Source organism: Sapajus apella, unplaced genomic scaffold, assembly GCF_009761245.1.
Source record: "Sapajus apella isolate SASKATOON/1434 unplaced genomic scaffold, GSC_monkey_1.0 scaffold19, whole genome shotgun sequence".
Taxonomy (NCBI): Eukaryota; Metazoa; Chordata; class Mammalia; order Primates; family Cebidae; genus Sapajus; species Sapajus apella.
The window spans coordinates 10,978,429-10,987,568 of record NW_022436959.1 but is presented as its reverse complement, the minus strand read 5'-3'; the positions used below and the strand labels follow the sequence as shown (position 1 = coordinate 10,987,568).

The window sequence follows — 9,140 nt, the reverse complement described above, 5'->3', positions numbered from 1 at the left end:
TTTTTTTTTTTTTTTTTCTTGACAGGGTCTTACTCTGTCACCCAGGCTGGAGTGCAGTGGCACGATCACAGCTCACTGCAGCCTCCACCTCCTGGGTTCAAGCAATCCTCCCAATTCAGCCTCCTGAGAAGCTAGGATCACAGGTGTGCACCACTGTGCTTGGCTATTTTTTTAAAATTTATTTTTTGCAGAGTTAAGGTCTCAGTATGTTGCTCAAGCTAGTCTTGAATTCCTGGGTTCAGGTGATCCTCTGGCCTTGGCCTCCCAAAGTGCTGGGATTACAGGAATGAGCCACCAAGCCTGGCCTGTTTATATATTGTTGAATGTACTCTACATAACATTTGAATTGTTCAAAACGATGTAGATCAAAAAGCAAACTTCCTCCCATGTTTGCCCCCACCTCCTTATTTCTCCTAACCAAAGTTTATTCTTTCAGAGGAATTTCATACACATATATAGGTTGGTTGTTTAAAAAAATTTAGTCCTATGTATGTCCATTCACAGAAAATTGTAAAAATGAGTACAAGTACACTTTCTTCTGCAAAAGGTGTCATAATGAGATTTGGATATTATGCGACCATTTATTTTGGAAAGATGAGATGTGCACTAAAGACAACAGCATCAAAATCACGTTTATGAAGCTCTTTCCTACTCTGTTGCAGTCCTGGACCTAGTTACTTATTTATTTATTTATTGAGCCAGAGTCTCACTCTGTCACCCAAGCTGAAGTGCTGTGACACGATCTCAGCTCGCTGCAACCTATGCCTCCCAGGTTCAAGCGATTCTCCTGCCTCAACCTCCTGAGTACCTGGGATTACAGGTGCCCTCCTCCACCACATCCGGCTAATTTTTGTACTTTTAGTAGAGACGGGATTTCGCCATGTTGGCCAGACTGGTCTCCAACTCCGGGTCTCAGGTGATCCACCTTCCTCGGCCTCCCAAAGTGCTGGGATTACAGGTGTGAGCCATCACACCCAGCCAGTAATTTATATCTATTACTTCCTAATGACAACCCTGTTGGGTAGGTACTACTTCACAGATAAGAAAACTGAGGGCTTAGAGATGTGAAGTGACTTGCCCAAAGAATTTGGGGATTAGAACAAGATTTTTGGCGCTGGACTCTGAGCCTTAACCACTGTACTCTACTATCTCCACATGGTTATAGACTATAATGCATCCAATATTCAGAACTAGTGCCACATGTGTAGGTACTTAAGCAGAGCACTGAGAAAGCCAAACCCAACCAAAACAAAACAAAAAACCTAGCTCCTTCAGGCAAGAAATGGCTTCTCTCCTGGTCTCTCTGGTTGAGTGTTGGTGCCAATTATACCATACTGCAATTTATATCAAAGGCTTAGAAATTAGATGATTGAGACTGGGTTTATGTTTGATATACTCAGTAATGCTAAGCTTTGTTTTGTTTTTGTCAGTTTTAATCAACCAATAATTTTAGTTTATAATAATAAAATAAAATTCACCATTGAAACCAATGCTTTTAAAATGCAGCTTTTTTTTTTTTTTTTGAGTCAGAGTCTCTCCCCGTCATCCAGGCTGGAGTGCAGTGGCATGATCTCAGCTTACGGCAACCTTTGCCTCTTGGGTTCAAGTGAGTCTCTTGCCTCAGCTGCCAGAGTAGCTGGGACTACAGCTGTGTGCCACCATGCCTGGCTAATTTTTATATTTTTAGTAGAGATAGAGTTTTGACATGTTGGCCAACCTGGTCTTGAACTCCTTACCCTAAGTAATCTGCCCAACTCGGCCTCCCAAAATGCTGGGATTACAGGTGTGAGCTGCTGTACCTGGCCTTAAAATATAGCTTTTGATAATGCAAGTCCTCTTTTTTGTTTTCATTTTCTCTTTCCCAGGAATGAAATTATTTTGGTAGAGCAGAATGAGCAGGACATCACTACAGAGCATCCCTTGGTGGTCCTGGGGAATATTGCACAAGGTGCCTACCTTTGCTTGGGTGTGTGCTCCTGTCAGTTGTGTAAAGCCAAATGAACTTGAAGCAGATTGTGTGGTGATAATTCATATTATAGACACTTTAGCATTTACAGTAAGGATTGGTCTTCTTACTTGCAACTTCTGCTAGTGATACAATGTGAGGATGTGAGATACCCTTAGTGCTTCAACTTTGAAACAAAAATTTAAACTATTCCTTTTTCAAACTTCTGAATTGTTACCATTTGCAAATACTTCTCTGAGTAGATTGGAGTTTTGTTAATATTAAGCAATCCAATAGAAGGGGTAAATGGGATGTTGACCCTGATAGGAGATTCCAGTGATCTTTCACAAATCCCTGATTTCAAATCTTGGTGTTCAGCAAAACAGCTTCCAAAGGTCATTGATTTCTTTATAATTAGCAAAAGCTACAAAATTGAATTCATCAAATAAATGTATAGTAATGGAATTGTGTTTTACTTCGTTTTATAAATGAGGTTCAGTTGAAGAAAGAGTTCATTTGCTAAAGGCATTTGAAAAACCAGTGAATTGGATCACTGTAGAGAGGTTACTGTAGGATGCTGAGAGTTCAGAGTGTCTGCAGGAGAATGGAACACAGAACATGAGTTCCACCATGATCTGGCTAAGATGAAATGTATGGATCGTGGACCTGAGTAGATTAAGGGAAGGAATTGGTTCAAAGGAAGTGCCAAAGTTAGCAGGTTTGGACTGTTAACTGGGAGCACATTAATTCACTAATAAGAATAAGGAGGTGGGTGGATGGATGAGAAGTTAAATCCCTTCATCTGGGAGGCAGGCTTACGTCACATATTTTCAAAAACTATATTAGATTGATAATTGAGAGTGGTTATTTTATTCACCATTAATCTATATTTCATCTTTTTGAAAAAAATAGTAATTATGATCACAAGATCACAAATCAAAATCTAAATTATTTGTCATTCGTTTAAATTTTTTCTTAAATCCAGTTATTAGTTGTTCATGAAAGGTAAAAACTATCTTCCCTTCATTGCAAATATTTCCTGTGACAGTGTTTCCCAAGAAGGCAGGAGCATTCATGAACACTTAAAGGTAAAGTATTTCTTAATACAATATTATGTATATTATCAGTTAATTATAATTTCTGAACACCAAGTCCAAGCAACTTCCATTTTTACTGTCTGTGGATTTTGCAATTTTTCCAAGAGATGGAGGAAGGACAAGGGGTGGAGATGGCTTTCTTTAATGTGTATGTAACTAAGTGTACTTAGCTTGGAGACAGGAGAGATTGGAGAAGAGGGTCAAGTTATAATAATAGCTAAAATTTACTGAAAACTTGCTGTTTACGCAACACAAAAGCTTTACCTGGGTTATTTCATTTAAACTCCACAACAACCCTGTGAAGGTGGTGCCGTGGTACATCTACCACAAATATAACAGGAAAGTGAGGAGTTTCTCAAATGCTCCCATTACAGTCCTAATTACAAAGAACTGAGAAGATATTTCATGAGACACAGAATAAAAACTTTTCCCCACCATAAGGACATTACACCAAGAGAGGCAGAAATGGTCATAATTGTTTCTTTCTTTTTTTTTTTTTTTGAGACAGAGTCTTGCTCTGTTACCCAGGTGGGAGTGGAGGGGCATGATCTTGGCTCACTGCAACCTCCCCCTCCAGGTTGAAGTGATTCTCCTGCCTCAGCCTTCGAGCAGCTGGGACTACAAGTATGCACCACCGCACCTGGCTAATTTTTTGTATTTTTAGTAGAGACAGGGTTTCACCATGTTGGCCAGGCTGGTCTTGAACTCCTGACCTCAGGTGATCTGCCCGCCTTGGCCTCCTCCCAAAGTGCCAGGATTACAGGCTTGAGCCACCATTCCTAGCCTGGTCATAAATGTTTGTGTGTGTGTGTGCGCGCGTGCGTGCACGCTTCCAAGAGTAGTTCTTGTGCACAGAAAATATAATTTTGATGCTATTTTTAGAATATGTGATTTGTTAAAATTACAAGAGTATAATTATTCCTTAGTTTTTTTTTTTTTTGTTTTTTTTTTTTGAGACGGAGTTTCGCTCTTTTTACCCAGGCTGGAGTGCAAAGGTGCGATCTTGGCTCACCACAACCTCTGCCTCCTGGATTCAGGCAATTCTCCTGCCTCAGCCTCCTGAGTAGCTGGCATTACAGGCATATGCCACTATGCCCAGCTAATTTTTTGTATTTTTAGTAGAGATGGGGTTTCACCTTGTTGGCCAGACTGGTATCGAACTCCTGCCCTCAAGTGATCCAACCACCTTGTCCTCCCAAAATGCTGGGATTACAGGCCTAAATCACTGCGCCCGGCCCCGTTCAATTCTGAAACCAGCTACCTGGAGACATCCAACAGGTTGAAGGCTCAATTTCACAAGATTGCCTCCCCACACTTCTGATGACAATTGTAAGCTCTGCCCAGGCTGTTTACCTGTGCTTCTGAGCCATCAGTTCTAAATTGGGGATCCCATAACCCCATCCTTAGGTTCAAATAATTTGCTAGAATGGCTCACAGAACTGTGGGAAACACATAAATTTACTAGAAAGATGGTACAAAGAATACAGATGAAGTGATGCATAGAGCAAGGCATGGGGGAGGGGCATAGAACGTCCATGCCTTTCTTAGGTGGACTACCCTCCAGGCACCTGGACGTGTTCAGCACCCTGAAGCTCTCTGAACCCTGTCCTCTTGTGCGTTTATGGAGGCTTCATTATGTATGCATGATTGATTAAACCTTTGTTCATTGGTGATCAACTCAACCTTCAGCCCTTCCCCACCCCAGAGAGGTTGGAGAATAGGGCTGGAAGTTCCAACCCTCTACTCAGGGTGTGGCCTTTCCAGTGATGAGCCTCTTCCTGAAGCTACTAGGAGCTGCCAGCCACCACCAGTCAACTCATTAGCATACAGAAAGACATCACTTTGAGGATTCCAAGGATTTTAGGAGTTTTATTACCAGGAAATGGGGATGATGACTAAATATATATTTTACAATATCACACTTAAATTTATTCCATTTATTTATTTATTTATTATTCAGTCTCTGTAGAGACTGTCAGAAATTGCCGATGCCAACTATGTTGCAAGTCATCACAATGGGGCATTGGGAAAAGTTTTCAATTAGCAATAATCGCACCTCGGATAAACCTCATTGGCTATGACACTGCCACTGGGCAAAGCTATCTTATTCCATTTATAACTCTAGCAAACTTTAACAACCCAAAGGCATTCGATTAATGTTCGATCCCATTAACTTAATCACCTCTAAACATTTTTAACTTCATTCATGAATTTAATATATTTGTTTCATTTGTAAAGATCTTTAATTGTCTGATTAGCAAGTAACTCAACATCTAATAAATTTATAAATATGGTAAATCTTAAGTTCTAGCGAGTGTTCCAATACTGTTTATTAACTTAATAAGACTATTTTCAGCTCATTAATATCCAGGTATTAAATTACACATTTTAAAACTTGAAGTACAAGGCAAATGGTTACTTCAGCAGGCCAAGTTCTCTTACATGTTAACATTACATAGAATTCCAAATGTGCCCAAATTCCTTAAAACAAAATATTAATATTACAGGCTTGAATCTTTTAAACATTTCATACTCAATTTTCAGTCTCCCCAGGGTTAAAATGCTCATCTATTAATAATTTTGATATTTATTTTTATGTATGTATTTATTTTTTTGAGACGGAGTCTTGCTCTGTCACTCAGGTTGGAGTGAAGTGGCACTATCTCGGCTCACTGCAACTTCTGCCTCCCGGGCTTGGGTAATTCTCTGCCTCAGCCTCCCTAGTGGCTGAGACTACAGGCACATGCCACCATGCTCGGCTAATTTTTGTATTTTTAGTAGATACGGGGTTTCACCATCTTGGCCAGGCTAGTCTTGAACTCCTCGCCTAAAGTGATCCATACGCCTTGGCCTCCCAAAGTGCTGGGATTACAGGTGTGAGCCACCTCACCTGGCTTGATATTTCTTTTTAAAAGCAATGTTGACTGGGCGCGGTGGCTCACACCTGTAATCCTAGCACTTTGGGAGGCCGAGGCGGGCGGATCACGAGGTCAAGAGATCGAGACCATCCTGGCCAACGTGGTGAAACGCCGTCTCTACTAAAAATACAAAAATTAGCTGGACATGGTGGCACGCGCCTGTAGTCCCAGCTACTCGGGAGGCTGCGGCAGAATTGCTTGAACCCGGTAGGCGGAGGTTGCAGTGAGCCGAGGTCTCGCCATTGCATTCCAGCCTGACTCTGTCTCAAAAAAAAAAAAAAAAGCAATGTTTATGGTCTTCTCAGTAGGGCAGGGTTTTTTGTTTTTTGTTTTTTTTTTTTTTGAGAGACAGAGTCTCACTCTGCCACCCAGGGTGGAGTGCAGTTGCGAGATCCTGGCTCATGCAACCTCCATCTCCTGGTACAAGCAATTGTCATGTCTCAGCTCCCCAAGTAGCTGGGATTACAGATATGTGCCACCACGCCCAGCTAATTTTTGTATTTTAGTAGATATGGGGCTTCTCCATGTTGGCCAGGCTGGTCTCGGACACCTGCTGATTCACCTCACTTAGCCTCCCAAAGTGCTGGGATTACAGGCATGAGCCACCAGCCCGGCCACTAGGCGGGGTCTCTTAACCACTGTAGAGTCCCAGTTTTTACCCCACCCTACCGATGGTATAACAAAAATGCCACAATCTAAAAAGGTGACCGTCACTTAAGTCAGTTTCCTGGATTCAGATTGCAAGTTACCATTCTTAATAGGGTCATAATTCTAACAGATATTTAAATGACTTTCAGTAGACTCTCCGAGGGTTTGCTGCTTCTCTGTCTACAGCTGTAAAGTTATGCTCTTGACAATAAGTTCAGAAAGATTTTAATTTTACAGAATCTCTTAGGACCTTAGGTATATGCTGCATTTTGTTTTCTACTCAATGCTTTTCTTTGTGGAGCATAGGGACAAAAATTTAAAAACTACACTTTAATTTGATTTTCAAAAGTGAAAACAAAAAGTCATAACACTTGTGTGTTATGACTGGTGCAATTTAGGAAATTAAATACCAGAGATTAAAGGTTCAGCAATACAACTTCAAGATCCAAGATGTTAAGACACAACATTGTATATTTATAAGTTTTGTTAGGGAGTTAACGTAGGTGTGGCGGGAACAGATGCATTTTCAGGTGGGACTGGAATGGTACCCGGGGGATGAACAGCAACAAGCTGTGTCTAATGAGAAAATTCATGCTTGAAAAATGAAATATTAGGCTATGTTTATTATTCTGTGTCGTTCAGTCACTCATTAGCAGTTCAAGTGATGATTGCGGTTTTCCATGCAAACAGGCGTGGGGACCCAACCTCAGGCGCCATTTGGGAAATGCCTTCCTGAGTCAGGTCCCTTGGCAGATTTCATAGCTTTCCTCCCAAATGTTTTATTAAGAGACATTTCAAACATATACAGAAGTTGAAATAATTTTATACATATACAGAAGTTGAAATAATTTTATACAAACACCCATAAGCCCACAACGTAGATGCTCTGAACATTCTGCCATTCTTCTATCACGTTATTTGTCCGTCCCTCTCCCCATCGGCAATCCTCCCCATAACTGTGGGGTCGGGGTTAGGAAGCTTAAGGTGACTCAGGTGGCGATTCCGAAGGGTGCTGCTGGATCACCTCCAGCTTCAGCGTCCGGGCTCACCGGGGCATTTCCTCCCTAACCGAATTCCAGGAGGCAGGAGGCCTGCTCGGCAGGGCGGGGGGGCACCTGGGCTGGGCTGCGCCAGCGAGAGGAAGCACAATGAGCGGCGGCCACAGGCGGACAGCCGGCGCTGAGCGCGGGCGCGGGACCGCTACGTGCGCGGGGTGCGCGGGGCTGCGCTCGTGCGCTCGTGCGCTCGTGTGCTCGTGTGCGCTCCCGCCGCCGCCGCCGCCACCGCCGCGCGCCTTTGAGTCAGCAAACTCCGCGGCCCGCAAGCCTTGCGCGGCCCTGCCCTGCTCTGCCCGGAGGAGTCGCCCGTAAGTGAGAAGAGACCCGCTGAGGGGGCTTCCCCAGCGCCGCCTGGGTGGGGACATCGGCCCTTCTTTCCAGAGGCGCTGGCCCTTCCCTCTGCACCGAAGTACCTGCACCCTTGCGGGCTGGGAAGGTTTGGGTCCCCTGGGCTTGGAGCAGAGGAGCCGCCTCCTTTTAAGCCGAGGTGTGCCAGGCAGGGAGAAATGGTCAGCTGGCTGCTAGAGCGGGGAGACGGAGCGTGAGGATCCAGGGGTTCTAGCCTAAAAAGACACCCCGGGGAGAAGGTGGGACAGAGGTGAATTCTAGATTATGGAAGAAGTGCTGTGGCACCTTACACAAGGCCGGGTTGGGCAGAGGTGGGGGCCGGCGACAGGGACTTTTTTTTTTTTTTTTTTTTTTTTAATTCGTGAACGGGTAGCTTTGAGTTGAGGAATTGGGAGGGGTAGGCAGGTTTATTCGTGGGATTGTGGCATTGTGGGAGAAGGCCCGAGGGAAAATTCATATTGACTGATTATCAGATTTGGTGACCAGGAAAGCAACAGCCTGTTTTTCAGTGCCGATGTATCATACTTTTCCCAAATTACACGGATTATTCAGGGGGCTGGTCATAGAATGGGGAGCAACATGTCCTGCTGAAAGGAAGGGCTTCTATCTCTGCACTACACGTTAAGAATGGTGGAATTAGAAAATTAGAGCAGGGAGGAGGCTTGCACATGATCTCCATCAAACCTTTCATTTTACAGACAGGGAGGAGGCAAAGGCCGGGGGAAGCCGAGTATTGTGGCCAGGATCATTCAGCCAGATAGGAGCAGAACTAGGCCTACAAGCTGGCGGGCTTCTGACTTCCACCCCAGTTACGTCCACCTTTGGGGCCTGGGAACTGGGTTTGGATTGCGTAAACTCCTCCTCCTCTCCTGGGAGGGGGCTGGGCTGGAGGGCTGAGGCCTTCACCCGGAAGAAGCGGGCACTGCTTGGATAGTTGACCAGCCTCTGCCGGGCTCCTCAATGGGAGAATGGAGGTGAGGTCAGGGACTTCTGCCTCGCCTTTGCCATCACTTCCAGTGATGCCTATTCCTAAGGTAGGTACATAGCTGGACCTTTATTCTTCTTTTTTTTTTTTTTTTTTTCTTTTGAGACAGGGTCTTAGTCTGTTACCTAGGCTGGGGCGCAG

At 43.9% G+C, this 9,140-nt stretch overlaps 1 protein-coding gene, 1 long non-coding RNA gene and 1 other non-coding gene across 4 annotated transcripts in view; 2 read left to right on the top strand and 1 right to left on the bottom strand.

Moving 5' to 3' along the window:
* LOC116557454 overlaps nt 1-3,038 on the top strand; it is an 8,508-nt gene extending 5,470 nt beyond the window's left edge. The window contains exons 3-4 of the long non-coding RNA XR_004271528.1: nt 1,866-1,948; nt 2,994-3,038. This is a non-coding gene — a long non-coding RNA (uncharacterized LOC116557454). The remainder of the gene's footprint in view (nt 1-1,865; nt 1,949-2,993) is intronic.
* A 1,964-nt stretch (nt 3,039-5,002) lies between these two features.
* On the bottom strand, nt 5,003-5,143 carry LOC116557613. Its single transcript, XR_004271600.1, has one exon. It is a non-coding gene; the product is annotated as a U4 spliceosomal RNA (small nuclear RNA).
* Nucleotides 5,144-7,753: 2,610 nt separating this feature from the next.
* SNX10 (sorting nexin 10) overlaps nt 7,754-9,140 on the top strand; it is an 83,696-nt gene continuing 82,309 nt past the window's right edge. The window contains exon 1 of one of the 2 annotated variants that reach the window (XM_032286943.1): nt 7,754-7,974. The gene's annotated coding sequence lies outside the window, so the exon portion shown is untranslated. Of the gene's footprint in view, nt 7,975-8,389; nt 9,049-9,140 lie in introns of those variants that run through there. The other variant, XM_032286944.1, reaches the window with a different exon arrangement.